At 39.2% G+C, this 18318-nt stretch overlaps 1 protein-coding gene and 1 pseudogene across 14 annotated transcripts in view; both read right to left on the minus strand.

The window, feature by feature from the left end:
• Pde4d (phosphodiesterase 4D) overlaps positions 1 to 18318 on the minus strand; it is a 1451136-nt gene that overhangs the window by 494142 nt on the left and 938676 nt on the right. The gene's annotated exons all lie outside the window — the stretch shown is intronic.
• Positions 1 to 18318, minus strand: part of LOC143268739 (large ribosomal subunit protein uL5-like) — a 130048-nt pseudogene that overhangs the window by 111018 nt on the left and 712 nt on the right. The gene's annotated exons all lie outside the window — the stretch shown is intronic.

Here is an 18318-nt window from a genome sequence, read left to right on the forward strand (position 1 = left end):
ATCATACCTATCTTAACCTTGGATTTTCTTACCATTTTCCAGTAAAAGGAACCTGAGCTCCTTGGGGAATGGTTGAATCTGCATTATGGAAAGAATAACATCTGTGATAAATTTCAAGAAACTTAAGATGCCAGAAAATCAGAAAGGCTTCCAAATACAAAACAGACTATACTCTAACAATGATAACAACAACAAAACCAATCCAGACTCGTCAAAAAATAAACCAATTCGCAAAGAGTGCTGGTGCTGGGCAATTTTCTGTTGCCATGACATGTACCTGAGAAAAAGAACTTCCCTCTAGCCTATGAGTTCAATGCACATGGGCCACCATGGTGGTCAAGGCTTGGTTGATCCTAGCAGTTGACTTCATGGCATCCAGTAAATGAGAGAGTCCATAAGATAACAGGTTTTTCCGTTTAGTCCACAGGGACACCAGCTTACAGAACAGTATCCCCCAGGTGCAAGGTGGGTTTTCTCCCTTAAGTAATTCTCTCTGGAACGCCCCACACAGACATCCTTAGAGATGTGCTTCACTACTATTCTTGGCCTTCTCAACTGATCAATAGACAATTAAGATTAAGGAACACAGTTCTCAAGGCCAAAGGAGGAATAATGTAAGCGATACAATAAGTATTATCAGCTTGTGTCTGAAAATAAAGTTTGAAATAAATATCTGTGAGTTCTTACTGGTTAACACAAATGACTTCATAAATAAATTAAATTAAATTAATATAAAATGGGCAAATTTTGTATGGAAAATTTCAAATATTATATATATATATGTATATATATATATATATACACACACACACACACACACACACATATATATATATATATATATATATATATATATATATATGTATATACTATGCCTTCCAGGAGGTGACACATGCCTGACTGGTACTTAATCAGGGTTGTTCTTAGTGACTTTACAGAATATAAGGTGAAAAATAAGTTTATTTGACCCATACTATCTTGACCTAAGAGTGTTAAAAGAAATAAGGCTCATGAAACTGTTAACTTCTACCCTCAAACTTACAACCCCAATTTTCAGAAAACCCTATTGGTTTGCATTCTCCAAATACCTGAACAGTACTCCTATGAAATTTCAATATCATAAAATAAGGAGGCTGGGCTGTGGTGGCTCCAGCAGCCTGATCTCCAGGACAGCTAGGGCTGTTACACAGAGAAACCCTGTCTCTAAAACAAAAAGAAACAAACTAAGAAAATCTGAGAAACTGCTACAGCCAAAAGGATTTTAAAGATGAGATAAATAATTGAGATAAATAATGGTATCCTGGATAGGACCCTAAACTAGAAATTAATGTTAGGTAAAAGTAGCTGTATAGATAATTATGAATTTTAGTTAATATTGTGTTAATTTGTAAATTAAATCAATAATAATTGGTATATTACTATTAAAAAATGGTACTCCTATAAGGTGTTAGTTAACAAAATCTGCAGAAGATCAAGCTAGCAGAAATCCCAATACAGATGGCAGAGGGGCTTATGAAGCCTCATCCCCCGATGAGAAGCTACTGGCCATTGATGGCTGCTGAGGGAGGGAGGGGAAGGTTATTTTTAAGGGATTCAGGCCCTGAAATGCTACCAATGCTCCATGCTCCAGTAGATGGTCCTACACCCTCCATATAGACCACACTGCAGGGACTCAGTGTGCATGCATGTGTTAAAGAGAGCACATGTAGAAGTTGGGAGTAAAATGCGCTGGTAGGGGATAAGGGAGGGTCTGGGGTGTGGATCTCAACAAAATGGTGTGCATGCGTGTATAAAATTCAGTTAATTAAAAGTTTTTAAAATAAAAGCTTATTTTTAAAAGCTCTAAATATCTAGAATTATACTTTAAACTAGCATAATTAAACAGCAAAGTTTAAGTATATCAGTATAGTTGATATTTAATTCTCAAAAATGAAAATATAGAATATACCTCATAGATTACAGTGTTCACTTATTTTTTTTCATTTCCTTCAAAACAGTAGAAAATATCAAAAATTATCAACCAATACCTGATTAGAAGTTTTGGGAACCAGTAAATACATGACTCACTTAAGTAAAATTTAATAAATGACAGGAAATACTTTATTTGAGATATGATGTCTATGAACGTCTTTCCTTCAGGCATTCCAAAAAAAACAATTAGGCAAAAAATTAAATTTAAAGACAGGAGAGATGAAAGGGCAGTCTAATGAAAAAAATTAAAACCAGGAGGAAAAAATGTAAATGTAAGCAAATTGTGAAGATACTAAACATGCCTGAGTTTTGATCCTTGCATGCAATAGTTACTATGCCACCTGAACCGTGCAGGTTTGTCATAGAAAATGTTTCCCTCATTATTAGAACATGAAGTTGCATCTGTGGCTTAAGCCTGCTTACTGCAGGGCTTGTACCACTTATATTTCAGATTAGTGGCCACAGTGAACCAGCCTCTTCCAAGAACTAGGCCCTTGATTACTGCACAGCTTTGTCTGTCTAACAATTACGGTCTTTCAACCACTTGATATGTGAACAAGGCCTGGTTTTGCTTCCTCTCTTTGTCACGCTCTGAGTCCTCTTTGGTTTTTGTCTGGAGCTCAGAAGTGGACCCGATGCTCCAGCAAAAGTCTGAATGATGCAGAGTCAAGTGCACTCATTACCTCTTTATTTCAGGTTATTCAAGGTCTATTGATGCAGACCAGGATGTTATATGAAATCCCCAAAGTAAGTCCCTTATTTTACCTTCAAAATGAAATGGCAGACACAAATTCTCCATTATCTGTGATTACTGTGAATGAGGCTAGCACATTATTATTTGGTTTTGAATATCATCGTTGGCTTTTGAAGGCTTTGAGTACTCATGTGTAACAGCCTTCCAGGGATGACACAGCCAGAGGTACCCTCAGAATGCTATTTCTGCTATCTTTCTTGAGGTCTAAAAAAGATAAAAGAAACAAGCAAAAATGGCTCTCCTCCTCCCCTCCCCCATGTTCTCTGTTCGTTCTAGTTATAAAGCTCTAAATTCAGACCAGGAATAATGGGAGAAAGAAAGTATTCTTTAATCTCAGCATCTGACCTGGTATTTTGTAGACATTGCAAAGTGCATTTATCCTCATGAGAATTATTACTGTCTGCCCAATAAATAAAGATGTTGTGCAAAATTAACCAAGCGCACTAAAATTCAAGTGTCAAGTAATGGTTTTATACTCTTTAAAGATACTGCGTAAGGTGCTATGAAATATTTGTAAATTGTATAAATATGCCTAGAATAAAAATGACTTCATGCCGGGTGGTGGTGGTGCATGCCTTTAATCCCAGCACTCGGGAGGCAGAACCAGGCAGATCTCTGTGAGTTCGAGGCCAGCCTGGTCTACAGAGCAAGATCCAGGACAGGCACCAAAACTATACAGAGAAACCCTGTCTCAGAAAAAACAAAAATCAAAACAAACAAAACAAAAAATGACTTCATGTGGACTAGAGGTTTCCTTACAGTGTGCTTAGGATCTTATATAAACCCATCTCTTTCAGGTCAATCAATTCTATTCTATAATCAACTCAACATATTGATGATGATGTAAACATACAATGAGATAAAGTATCAAGAAACTTACCCATCTCCAAGAAAAAAAAAATACATCAACACATACTAGCCAAACTTGAATGTGAACTAACTCAGTAATGTTGGCAATATTTGGAATTGAAAATAATGACAACCGCTCATCATGAAATGTTTATGCTTATCTTTAGTGGGCACAGATTATAATAAAATTATCAGCTATAAAATTTGTAAATCAGAATCAGGCTTGAAAAAATACATTAATCAAGCAGGCAGATTCAAAAAATAATATATTAGTTCAGATTTTAAACAAATTCTCAAAGGGAAAAGAAATGCAGTATTATGTATGTATATACATAATATAATGTATGTATAGTATATATACATATGCATATAAACATATTATATATATATGTATATATATAATTTTAGCTGCCTACAAGAGAAACTGTGCTGTTTATTTTACAAACCAATTTATGCAGATGTCCAAGAAAGACACACATTCTTCCTAAAACATGTAAGAAATACTCCATATAAAACAAGTGTAGGCCCCTCCAAAATATTTTTTTGTGTGAGAATTTTTAAAGTAACACAAAAAATAAAGGAGGGTCTTTGCTGTGACAGACATAAAGTTTCCCCATGTTTCATTTTTGTTGATGTAGTCCATATTTGTGGAAGTTGCTAGGAACTTCAGTTTAGGAGCAGGACACAGGCTGATATACTGTTTGCTTTCTGAAGATGGCACTCAGCAATTTTACAGCACTTAACAGTGATAGATTGGCATGAAGAATCAGGAACTGAAAAGCTAGTCCCTTGAGAGTGAAAGCTAAAAAAAAAAAACAAAAAAAAAACAAACCTCTGGGATCCAAGAACACAGAAGGTGTGAGAAAAGCAGATGCAACTTAGATTACCCCAGGGAGACACTCACAGTGAAGCTGAATGAAAAGAGGTTCTGGGGAGAGATGGGGCAAGGTGCCCATAGCTGCTTTAGATGTGTTAGTGCTTTCAAACAATGGGTTTACTAGAGGTAAAGCTATTTCATGTAGATGGACTCATCTGCTACTCAAGTTCCTGTTCATTGTTATTGTTGATGAAGGCTTCTTTGCAGTTTCCATTCTTGTTTGATTTGTTTTGCCACCAAAAAAAAAATGTTTTCTATGAAAACAGGTAGAGCTATGTCCTACATTCCCACAAAGACTTATTTGACAAGCCGCATAGATGTGAAGGATTCTGATTGTCAGCAACAGCCCTTGACCCTTAAGTCTAGCCAACAAAGCTCCTCTCCCTTTCTAAAGTAATTGTCCTTTCATTATAATTCCCATGGTCCACACTTTCTGCATCAATTGAATATATGATTGGAGCATTTAAGAACATTTTCACCTTGGTTTCAGCATGCTTAAGAGTCACACAGGCTCATGGAACCTGGGGCTTATGCAGGGACACTTCGCTCAGCCAGGGAGGAGGGGACTGGACCTGCCTGGACTGAAACGACCAGGTTGAGCTGAATCCCCAGGGGAGTCTTTGCCCTGGAGGAGATGGGAATGGGGGGTGGGGTGGGGGGAAGGCGGGGACGGGGAAGAGGGGAGGACAAGGGAATCTGTGGCTGATATGTAAAATTAAATTATAAAATAAAAAAAAAAAGAGTCACACAGCCAGAGGCAGGGGGATCTCTGTGAATCCAGGTCAGCCTGGCTGACCTAGTGAGTTCCAGGCCAGTAGGGGTTACATAGTGAGATCCTGTCTCTAAAAAAATATAATAATTATCGCAAAAAATATGCCATCTTTTAACGACTGATGCCAGAAGTGTGTGTAGGACTTGAGACTTGACACCTAACACCATGGTGAACTATGGAAGGATTCAGAGCATGTGAGAGAGCTGTGATTCTAACGCTGGAACAGCTACTTAGAAGACAGAATTTTTCTTTCATACAAAAATTGCATTCAGATTGTACTTTTAGGAACACAGACTTAAGTGAAAATGGATTCATGGGGTTTTGTTCTTTTCATTGTAAATTAACAGTTCTGTTATAATCCTCAAAGAGCTTTGAAATATCATGATCTTCACAGACATTTATGGAGACAAAAAGGGACAGGAAGGGAACCCAAATGAATCAAGAATCTTAGCAGTTCTTAGATACTATGATAATAATACAGACACACACACACACACACACACACACACACACACACACACAGAGAGAGAGAGAGAGAGAGAGAGAGAGAGAGAGAGAGAGAGAGAGAGAGAGAGAGAGAGAGAGAGAAGGTTTAAACAAACAAGTAAATGTATGTTCCTACTGAATCCTTGCACAATTGTTGCTATTATATTTTTCTTCAATGAATGAGAAAGTGATGCATAAAAATATAAAAAGTCAGCGGGTCAATATCAGAATGGCTTTTGAATTTTATTCAGCTGGGGCTCCAAAACTGGGGTTGTTCTCTTACACAGTACCATATGCTAAGGAGATGAGTAAGGAAGCAATTGTGCACTACCTCTGTGGTTATTTGTGCAAGACTTGCATAAGATTGGGCTCAGAAACATTTTATCACAAAAGAGAGGCCAAGAAGGACCCACCACTCACAAAGGAACTATTAGCACTTAATGGTTGTTGGGGAATGGGTATCATTTTCTTCAGTGGTGTAGCCAAAACAAGTTGCTTTATTAAAATACACACACCACATTCTCTTTCAACTCACTCCTCTATCCTAGATTTCCATGGTCCTTGTCATCAGGATGTAAAGGCAAGGAATTTGTTTTGTTTTCTTGCACAAACTTATGCAAATGTTTATGATATAGGATGTAGTTGCCTTCTTCGTAGACACTTTTCTTCAATGTTTATGATCTCTAATCACTGGGAACCAAGTCTCTAAAGCTTGAAGGTGATTAAATGTATTGTGAATTTCCCAATATGCTCTAGGCAAGAAATTTCTGAGTATAGAAAAAAGTTGTTGATATTCTTTCATATGAGTAGATTAATATTGGGATGTGCAAAAGCAATTCAAAATTTCGATTATTGTCTTAGATAATAGACATGTTCGATATTTTAAATAAAACAAATATGGCACACTTCATGTATTTTTAAAGTCTCACCTAATTACTGATTTTCCTTAAAAATTCTCAGTATTTTAATACATGAAATATGAATGTTTCTTGAGCTAATGTTTAACGACATTAAAAAACAGATAAAAAATCAAAATGAGAAACTAAAATATAGTCATAATGACAAAACTCTAAAGAATCAAAAGAATCCATCAGAAGAGAGGGAAGAGAGAAAGAGTCTAGGTAGGGAGATGTAAAGTAAAAAGATGTCTTTTGGACATGCCATGGCCACAGTACCCATGATCTTACTGAAGCTGTGGTTATCTGCATCAGACTTGCACAAGATTAGCCCATCAACATTTCATCATGCCTGAAGGAGGGGCCTGTGCTGCCTACCTTCCTCAAGGGAATTTGGTACTTGGGAATGAGAATGGCCCCTATAGAATCATATGTTTGAATACTTGGTCCCCAGTTGGTAGAACTGTTTGGAAAGGATTAGGAGGTGTGGCCTTATTGGAGGAGGTGTGTCACTAGAGATAGGCTTTGAAATTTCAAAAGCCCATGCCATTCTCAGTTAGCGCTCTCTGTCTCTCTGTCTCTCTGTCTCTCTCTCTGTCTCTCTCTGTCTCTCTGTCTCTCTGTCTCTGTCTCTCTCTCTCTCTCTCTCTCTCTCTCTCTCTCTCTCTCTCTCTCTCTCCTTCTTGCTTGCGGATTGGGATGTAAGCTCTCAGCTATGGCTCTAGCACCATACCTGCTTACCTGCTGGGCTCCCTAACATGATGGACAAAGATGTACCCTCTAAAACTGTAAGCTCCCAACAAACACTTTGTTCTACAAGTTGCCTTGGTTATAATGTCTTATCATAGCAATAGAAAAGTAACTGAGATGTAGCACTGGCACTGACTAGCTGTTGGGGGAGGAGGTGTATTTTTCTTTGTGGTATAGTCACGGACAATTTGCCCTAACATCTATGCAAGGTCAAATGTCTCTTATTAAGCTCAGTAGGTGACAGAAAGAGAGAGGCAGCAGAGGCACTGTGGGGGAAGAGGAGCTCCAGTGCAAAAGCTGAGTACAGGGTGGAAGGGAGCAACTAAAATGCATTATATAAATGTACGAGATGGTCAACCAACACAAAAGGAAATAGGAAAAAGCTTAGAAAATCCAGCAGACCCCCTGACCCAGCATCTGCTCCTTGAGAAGACCTCATTTAGACATTTGTCCACGATGCCTCATTGTTATCATGACAGCACAATAGGGAAGTAGGATTTCCTGCCATGTTTTCTATGTGGAAAAAAAAAAAAACAAAAAAAAAAAACAAAAGCAAATGGAAGTGAGTTATGCTGCCACTAAAGGATGTGTATTTTGTAAGTGGAAGCACAAGAACGCACTCCTGGTTGTCTGCCTCCACAGGCAGTGCATGGCTGCCGTTCACTTGTTCATACTGCTTGCCCTGTAGGGCATAGCCAGCTTCGAGAAAAGGATGGGAGGTACATCAGACACGAATTGTTTACCCTTGATAAATGTGTCGATGAGAAAACCTCACCAGGCAGCAGAGACTAACACTGAATGGTGCAGACTGTTTGTGTTAATGGAAATTTAGAGGGGGAAAAAAAGAGCTATCTGAGGCCAAAGAAAACAAAATGCAATAGGTCCTGGGAAATGATGGTGAGAGTTCTGCAGCTGTGCCCATCTCCCCTCAGAAGTCACATGTCCATGGTGTTCTAGCCGAAGTACGTGCAGTGCTGCACCTAAAGCTCTGCTTGCATGCAAATCAGCCTGGCCCTGCCAGGAGCGAAGGAAGAACTGGAGTCAGAGAATCAATGTTCTGGTGTCCCCATCTAACATGTGGGACAATCCTGAAGAAAGATTTTATTCAAGGGCTTCTTAATAGCATCGAGCCTGGCTGCTATCTCCTTTATCTGACCATGAACGTATCCTCATACTGGCTTTCTTTTCTTTCTTGTCTAGCTATAATACTCTCCAGCTGCTGTTCCCTGAGAGTACCTCCCAAGTAAATCATCCACACTTAAATCCTTCTCTCATGGTCTGCTTCACAGGGACATCAATTTGATACTCATCTACATACAATAGCTCCAAGAACTATGGCTGAGCATATGTGTTATATCAGTTCATCCTCATGGTAGCCAAGAGGTAATAATGACTATTCAGCCCCCATCTGAAGATGGGGTACCTGAGAACATGAGTGAGTAACTCATCCAGATTTGAATCAGGATATCTGGATCCAGGCTGGCACTATTAGCTGCAATGCAGACTGCCTTTCTACATGAAGAACAAATGACTATGGAAGAGAGAGTGGTGCTATAAGAAATCCAAAAGGCTTGAGGAGAACAGAAGGAAGTCTTGATTCTAAATTCAGAGTAGGCAAATAAAGCAAAATGGTGGCTAATGTGTTAGCATGAATTTGCCTACAAGTATATTTCAATGCAAGGTTCACTGAGCAGTAGGAAGGTGTCTTCAGATGACATAGAGTCCCATACAAGGAGCTATGCAAGGAGAGGTGGGTGTCAGGGCACAGGGTTGGTGACCAGTTGTACTCTAGCTTCTTCAGTCCTTCTTTACAAGCATGAGTGTGTGAATTTTCTGATCAACAACTGTCTTGTCAATTTTATTTAGGTTACTGTGGGCTTTGTTTGAAGGAGAGACGTTTTCTTATTTACAGACATATGTTTTCACAAGCAGAAGCAAAGGCTGGAGAAGATGTGGGCAAACAGGAGCACTCCCTCACTGTTGGGATGCAGAGGGAAAAGGGTTAAGACATAAGTAGATTATATTATCCAAAATTTAAATTAAAAACTCAGATATAGGATATGTATGTTAACAAAAACTAAAGAATTAAGATGAATAAAAATGATAAGAAGACCTTATACTATGAGATTAGAAAGGCAGAGGCCAGATGTGGCAGGGTCCGATGCCATATTATATACATTGTAGAACCAATATATTTTTTTGGTTAAATGAAATACCAAGAATGGTTTCCTTGAGTTTTTTTGGATAGTGCTCACATGTATGTTAAGAGTCAATGATCAAAATGTACTTATATGAAACATCAATGTTATGAATGCAGACACAGTCATAACAGAGCTGCAAGGTTAATTTTAAGGTGTTAGTCTCAGCAGAAGTAACAAACATGCATGCACATGTAGATACATACTCACATATGGAAGAAAGGTCAGTGAGTGAATGGGAACAAAGTATCAATTAGCTTTGAAGAAAGTTTCTTGGAAGGCTCTTAGGTCATTCACCATGCAGAAGAATGGCTGCATATGGAAACTCAGACAAATTTTCTCCAGTGTTAGAAGATGTGTGAGAATTATTTAAGCTCAACATCCTTAATTTTTTAATATTGAAAATTTACCTGTCCAAACACACCACCTTTCTCATGGAAGGTGAAATAAATCATGACAGCTATAAATTCTAGGGACATGATTCTGGAATTATTTTCTAACTACCACAGTCTTTGTAAGATGCAGTGCATGCAATTGTCTATCAGATGTGTTTTCTATATTACTGTGGATGTCAGCACTTATGGGCATAACACGCCTGTCTTTCCTATGTATAGGGTCGCTGTCTAAAGTGAGATTTCATGAAGCATGAATTCAGCAGAATTTCTATAGCAGAAACTAGGGGTTGTCTACATGGAAAGCTAAATACTGAAGGAAAGCATGAAAATTCAATTTCCTGGACCCAAGTAGAAAGAAGAAAAAAATAAATCCTGTTAGATGACCTCTGACCTCCACATATGAACCTCGACATGCACATGTTCCTACATAAGAAATAAATATGTGTCTTTTTGTTTTTTTTTAAAGAAAATAACCAGACGTCAGTCCTCCAAGTAGTTTTCTAGCCACTATATTACTCCTCTATTTACCTTGAGCTGAAGAACAGTTGCTCCTTTATATGTGATCAGGACCACTCAGTACATTATAGTAAGTTCTGAAGCCACAGTTGAAATATCCCAACAGCCCCAGAAAGAGTAATAGTGAGCCCTGAACTTCAAGAACATTAAGGGATGCCTGCAGATGGAGCACAGAACGTGTATCATTTGCAATTGTCTAGTACAAGGCTCTGAGTTCCAACCCCAGCGTTACAAGAAAGAGAATGAAGGGAGGGAGGAGGGGAATGCAGGAAAGTAGGAAGCAAGGACACCTAAAGGGGAAATTACAAAATCTGTAAGAAATTATGATCATGGCCTATGGGATCATAAAACCATTAAATAATATCGATTAATGTCTCATATTTGTCATTTATCCTCTAAAGCATCATAGAAACATAAAAGAGAATTTGCATTAATGAATATTTAAACTAGGTTAGACCAATTGAAGTTACTCATCCTGTGCTTTGTTATTCCCAGTGAGTGAGCTTCTGCATGAAACAGTGACACCTTCAAGTAAACTTCACAGGGTGAAATCGTTGTAAAACATGGGGTGATGTATGTGGATTTGTGACATTTGAACCAAACCGCAGAAAATTTCTTATTAAAAAAGGAGCAGAGCTAAAGCTGTTTTGTCTCTTCCCACTTTGGATTTTATTCATTGGAAGACAACAGTCACAGCAACATCTCAGGGCTTCTGTTAGTCTCGCAAGAGTTGTTTTCCAGGCAGCAGCAAGAATCTCACTATTGCAAAACAAGGTCTCAAACCTGGGACTGCAGCCTAGTGAACACATCCATAAGACGCCTTCTAACAACACCAGACAGCAGCAACAGAAACATTGCGTGCATTGGAAGTTCCCAAACCATATTTGATAGGAAAATATCATAAAACAATTTAATGTAATCATAAAACAATCCACCATTTAGCAATTAGGAACTGTAACGTGTCCATCAGACCTCTGTACTGTCCCCTGACATCATAATGTGAGTCAGTAAGTTGAAAGGCAGACAGAACCACCTTTTAATGCCTTGATATCTCCTTTTGGCGTCTGTGTCATATTTTCAACTTGCTGGACACCCTTGAACTTGTAGCCTTTCCTTTCCCAACAGAGGATGTTTCATGACCTGGCTAAGCATCCCATTTGCCCTGGTGTGCCACATCCCCCTGCTGAGATGTGAATTTAAGTTAAATATCTCATAGGAAACAGAAGTAACATGAACAATTTCTCACAGGATCTCGAGACTCACATCAATGTCATTTTGAAATTGTCTCCATCTCTTCTCTCGGCCCTCCCTCCTCTTTTAGAGCAGCGTGTTCTCCACTAGATTTCTGGGTCTACATCAGGATTCTTCCTTTGGAAATGATTCTGCGCAATAGTAACTGGCTTCCTCTCCCGTCCTCTCTCCCTGCCCTGCCCTCTGCCTTCCCTCCTATCCTTTCTGTTCAAAACTGTGAAAGACGTCTCCTTGCCTAAGTTTTCTGGTTTTGTATCCCCTAAAATAAAACTTTCCCTGAGATATTCCCTCAAACCACTCTCCAAATGGTCTCAGCAGCTGGTAATCCTCATATATATCAGTACAATTTTGTCTTCCATTTCTACATTTCTTTAAGGTTCTTGGGTTAATGCAATTAAGTTGAGTCTTCCTTTATGTTTCACAAAGCCTTGCGCATCTCTGAGTTATCTGCTCCCTACTGTACTTTAGTTATGTGTCTTCATGGCTGTCTCACAAACCTATGAACATACCCAAGGAAGGGTTTTTAAGGTATTTATCTGGGGAAGCTTTATGCTTAGAGGAATCACTGTGTTCCACCTGTTCCAATATAATTCACAAAGAATGATCTTATCCAGCATCAGATAGTGTTATCATTGCAGATAGTGTTAATACTCTGCCTATAGACATTATCAAATGTAAAATCCCATAGTTGGTTGATCTCTTTGAAAAGCAACAATGTTGGCAGCAATTGGCCAGATTTGTATGATCAGCAGAATATTATCAGAAATATTTCATCTGACTGTCATCAAGTAGAGCTTATAATGCAGTGCCAAGGCTCGGGTAGACATGGACAAACAGCATGCCCCTCCCCTCCCCACCCCCACTCCATAGAGATGGTAAATGGCACAGACCATCCACGCTCTGTTTACCACTTGTGTGCCAGGAGGATAGAGTGCCTTTCACCTTGCCGGGACATCCTGCCAATTCAGCATTCACTGTAGTTTGTATTTCTTCATCACCCTAAAGTGTGGCAACTATCTTAATACATTTGCCTAGAGAAGCACCTTCTACTAACTCACAAAGGACCCTTTGGGCCAGAATGGCTCAGGAATACAGTTCACAGCAAAATCCTTGTAAACATTATTTATTCTGAGAAAACAGAAAAAGCTGCTGACACAGAAGAAGCACAGGTCATAGTACTAACATTAATGAATGCTTTCTCAAGGAAAGGCCATTCACATTCACAGGTGTCCAACATCCTTACCCAAGGTGCTAACTAATACAAGGGAATCTGCCAATTTCCCCTGGTGTATCGTTCATCTGTTTTCTAGAAGGCCCATGGACACACTGTGGGGGCATCTTTTACAAAAACAATATGGTGGGTTAAAGAGAGATTGGGATTTGAAATCAGGCCAGACCTAGTGTGGGCCAGCTTCATTATGTCAGCTGAATGTCATCCTGAGAAAGTCCCTCAGCCTCTGAACGTAAAGTAAAGAATGAGTCAAGAGTGTGAAAACAAAAAGTCAGTGTTGGCCAGTGAGATGGCTGAGTGGGTCACATGCTTGCTGGGCACACATAAGGAGCTGAGTTCAGAATTCCCAGGGCCCATGTAAAAGCCAGGCATCATGGCACCTATCTGTAACTCCAGTACTTGTTGGGGGCTGGGAAGACAGGCAGAGCTTGGCAGCTCACTAGTCAGCCAGCCTTGGTAAAACAGCAAGTTCTAGGTTCAGCATGCCCTTCTAATAAATTATCACTCACGTTCATCCTATGAGATTGTCTTTAATGGTCCCCAACACAAATTGATTACTAGATGCTACATTCATTTTAAACAGTGGTGAAGAGCTCAGAGAGTGTTTACAAGGTCACATAAAACAGTAACATAGATTTAGTTTACAATTAGAAACTTGGGAGGTGTTGTACCCCACACAGCCACTAACATGCATGTACAATCCTGGTTATCCATCCTTCAAGCCCAACATGTATATGTGTGTGTGTGTGTGTGTGTGTGTGTGTGTGTGTGTGTGTGTATCCATGTAACACACTACAAAATTTTTATAAGACATTATCCCTAACCATGTTGTCTTAGTCATGGTAATAGGCTGATGATTCTCAAACAATAGGGAACACAATCTAACAGCCCATTAAGTGATTATCAGACCTCAGTGAACTTGCGACTTCGAGAACTTTTGAAGCTATTACCTAAAAGATTGGAATGAAGGTAGGCAGAGTTACATTTTGTGTGACATGATTAAAGAAAAATAAATGTAAGGGGTTAGAAAATCAAAGGGATGTTGAATCTATGACAAATGAAAGTCGTTGGTACTTTCCCTTTGGTTATTCTGCCATTTAAGAAATCTGAACTACATCCCTTTGTCATCAGAGTTGACTTATTTTCTCTCAGCTGAAAGACATCAGCATTAGAATAAGCAATTCAAAAGTACAAAAACCCAAAGAGTTGAGTGGGTAGTAAAGAACTTAACAGACATGAAGTAGCCCGAATACTTGGCTGATACTTTTTTCTTTTTCCTTTCTTTCTTTTGTAAAGATTTTCTAAGACCTCCCCAGCTTGGCCCCACTTAGCCCACAGTCAGAAGTAGAAAATGCATCAATTTAGCCATCTAAGAAAGACTTACAAACTAGACCTTAATTTCCACACATTGTGGGGCACACACTAGGATTTCCAGATGGAAAAGTTCTTCTCAATCATAATGCTCCTAATTAGATTTTATTTTCACTTATAAGTCCTAAGGTTTTGCTTAGAATGTAAGAAGAATACTGTGAGAGGCAGTAAAAGACGTTACAATAGAAAGGCAAAATGGGGAAAAGTATATGTAATAGGATCAGAAGTTCATCTAATTAAAAACAACCTTTATCTAAGCCTGACCTTCTGCCTTACAGTGGCCTGAATTTACAACTGTGCTCTAATGATGGATGAGTAAGATGAGTTCCCATAATTATCAGCCATAAGCTTGTTAGCCACGTGTTTACAAACAAACTCTTTGGTCCTATCAGGATCTAGAAGCAAGCTTTGAGTCTGCTGTGCTGGGAAGAGCTGTTACAAACAAGAAGAGAAAGTACTGAAACAAGGTCAGCTGACATGCAATTGTCAGAAAAAGTATGTAGACACTTGCAGAATTTTGCTTAGCAAACTGAGCAGAATGTTGTGACTCTGTAGAAGAATTAATTCAATCTGCCCTTCAATACATATATTGTTATCTTTTACTGTTAAAACATGAACTCTGCAAAATTTACTTCTAGGTTATATTTCTAGTGTTTCCATTTAAAAGATCAGACAAAAAATGGCCAGAGAGGAAGAATTTCCTTTCATTAAACAGCAAGTCATCTTGTCTTTCTCCAAATGCCCATTCATTGGATTGATTCTTTAAAAGACACACCTGTGTAGTTTTGAACATATGCAGATTATATTATTACATGCTTATTTATACTTTGCCTGATTCTATAAAGGATATGTATCAATCAAAACAAAATCAAATGAGTTTGCTCATGAGTTGAATCCTCGGTCTATAGAGGAAAAACCTGAATGTGTCTACTAGACTGCAGCTTTTGAGAAATAATACTTGGGAGCATATTGTTCAGCAAATGGGTCCAGAAGCCTTAAAAGAGAAACAGTCTCAATATTGATTTAAGGGTTATAGTCACCCCATTTCACCTCTTAATTGGGGTGAGGGGTCAGCATCACTGCAGCAGTTTGTTAAGAAGCATTTAGACATCTGGTCTGAAGAAAATGAAACCCTAAGCACCAAATGAGTAAATAATTAATCAGCATCCATAATTATCAGTCCCCAACCTTCCTTCTTCAGCAAAGTTCTTTGGCTTCTGTCAGCCTTCATTCTCTGAGTCAGCTGAGCCCATTCAAAAAGGGATATAAAGGAATCCAAATAGAATGCCCTCTTCCAGTTTGAAGCTACCCATCTTGACTGCATTCAACACAACTTGGTGTGTCTTGCATGGATTCAGAGCATCTTGTAACACTTTTCCAAATCATATTGTACAAGCTGTGTGATGAGTGTGTGGAAAAGCTGCAAACCTATGTTAGCTCCATTGTGCTCTGTCGTTCTTGCTAGATCCTTTCATGTAATTCAACATCACAGCATCATGAGGCTTCTTAGCAGTCCTCTTAATTGCTGCTGGATGGAATTTAAATTCCTAGAAAGCTGTCTTGTATTTTCCTTCTCTGACCATGGAAGCCCCATTCCTGCATTGCCAGGCCACCGTTCTATTCCACAACTCGGTGGAATAAAACACAGGAGGTATATAGTGCTTGTTTATTCAGTCAGGCCATTCCTTATCTTTGTTTGGCTTGGCAGTAAAAAGGCTAAAATGTGTAATGGAAAGACGCCTTTGCAATAACATCCTCCAGCAAATACTTCTAATGTAGCTTCAAATAAGGAGGACACATTCTTCTTACTCTTCATACCATTCTACTAGCACCCAAGGGGTAGTGTTCTATTAAGCCAAGTACTCGGTCCACTTATTAACTTTAACTTTGTAACTGAGAAACAGTTAACTCGTCATAGGATTGCACAATCATCAACACACCAGGTTAAGGACAGGAAGATGAGAATTTCTGTTTGGATAGTGACCCTGAGGAACTTCTGAACACTTCTCCAGACCTGCAATTATTAATTTTTCTCTCTTCCTGACTTATCATAAAGCAAAAGGGAAAAAGACTAGTCTCTCTGTCTCTGTCTTTGTCTGTCTGTCTCTCTGTCTCTGTCTCTCTCAGTCTCTTTCTCCCTCGACTATCCAAAGGGCTTAGTGCTTTCAAGGACCTGAGCTAGGGTTCCTGAAATCAGAGCACATGTCTCCTTTAAAACACCATTGGTCTGTTGCTACCTTCTGATCTGTCCCTCCCCAAAGACACAGAGAAGCATGTGAAGATGAAGAAAGACTTAGTCTTTCTATACTTTTTTTTTTTCTTAACAACAACACTGAAGAGTGTGGACATTGATCCAAGAGGGGCTCTAACAGTAGGGCAAAGGGAAAGAAGACTTCCTGTCAAACGCTACGACTACCTCACTGCAGTCCTGAAAGGTGGGGTTCTCTACAAGAAAAACAACAACTGGGGAAGTTGAGAATCAAGCACAACGCTAAGTGGGTCACCTGGAAAAAAACCACCACCTTCCTCCTTTGCGTTTAATGTCTCAATAACAAATCCTTCTAAGGAGCCCAGGGGAAAATAGTCATACAGAGCACCGGTATCCACACTGGCTCAGTATTTTTTCACAACAATAACAAATTGGCACAGCATGCAGTGAAATGGATGAAGGGTTACCTAGCTCCAGGCACAAAAGAAACCATTCAGGACTCTCAGCTTCTCTATACATCTTTTGATCACATTTATTAGAGAACGACAGAAGCATGAATAAGCAAATTTGCATCCCCCCCCAAAAAAAACTACAGAGTTGAACAGCTCATTTATTTCCAGTCAAAAGTAAAGGGGAGGGTAAAGAAAATAAAAGGGTGATTATAGTCCTAGGCATCCAAAGAGTACAGGCATCCTAGCTATTGTAACATAAACAAATGGATTCAAACAACAGGACTTAGCTAGATTAGAAACTGTTGCTTTGTCGCAAGGTACACTTTATAGAAAAGAGAATGGTAATTTTCCTTTAAAGGGAAAATTACCTTTGCTTTGTTTAAAGCAAAGCTTCAGAGGTATGGCATTAACCATGAAGAAAGCTGTAAAAATAGAAGAAAAATGGACAGATGCCTACTATGTACCAAGGACTACTTCCAGGACCTTTTAACTTCAGGATTAAAGGCTACTGATGTGATATTTTCTGTAAGAACAACTAGATCCTTGTGCTGATGTCTGATCCTTACCAACAGGGGGTTTAAGGTGCTGGCACCAAAGCCCTCCTGAGTCGGGAACTCTGGTGATGCTGTTGGAAGTGGGCCACAGAGGCCTGCAGACATGTAAGCCAGACTCTCACAGACACATCAGAGCTTGGGGATGGAGGCTGTGGGTAGCAGAGAAGGGAGATACGCCACAGCACTGACTTGGGATGACTCTGGAGTTGGAACAAAATAGGCACCGGCCAAGAGTGACAGAAGACATCTCCCACCTCACATTCATCACAAAGGAGTTTTAGCTGGAAATCAGAACCTCTGTAACAACCCACTAGGTGATCTTGCTGGTGTTTTAAACTATGAAACTTTGATTGATCACCAAAGCAGCTGTGAAGCCCCTCAGAAATCTATGTTTGTGTATCTATTACTTATCGTCAGTCTAGTAGAAATGTTTATGTGGGAAACATGCTTTGAAAATCAGGCCCCAAACAACAGCATAACCCAGGGAGGTTGTAAAACGAAAAGTCTCAGAATGTGCTTTTATCATACATCACAAAGTTTCTGCTGTGAGAAATTGAATCCACACCACCCCTCTCCCCCATAGGTACAATGAAGACAAACAACTTTCAAAATGATCACCTTTGTCCTTGCAATGGCCTCAACAATTAGCTCCCATACACTCAGTCACAAATGCCAACAAGAAATGGAACATGATGGCACTGTTTGGAGACCTCGACACACTGAATCATTGGACTGAACCTTAATACCTGGTCAAACATTCGAGAACTAAGCAAGTCCTCTAAGAGT

Source organism: Peromyscus maniculatus, chromosome 15 (genome assembly GCF_049852395.1).
Source record: "Peromyscus maniculatus bairdii isolate BWxNUB_F1_BW_parent chromosome 15, HU_Pman_BW_mat_3.1, whole genome shotgun sequence".
NCBI lineage: Eukaryota > Metazoa > Chordata > Mammalia > Rodentia > Cricetidae > Peromyscus > Peromyscus maniculatus.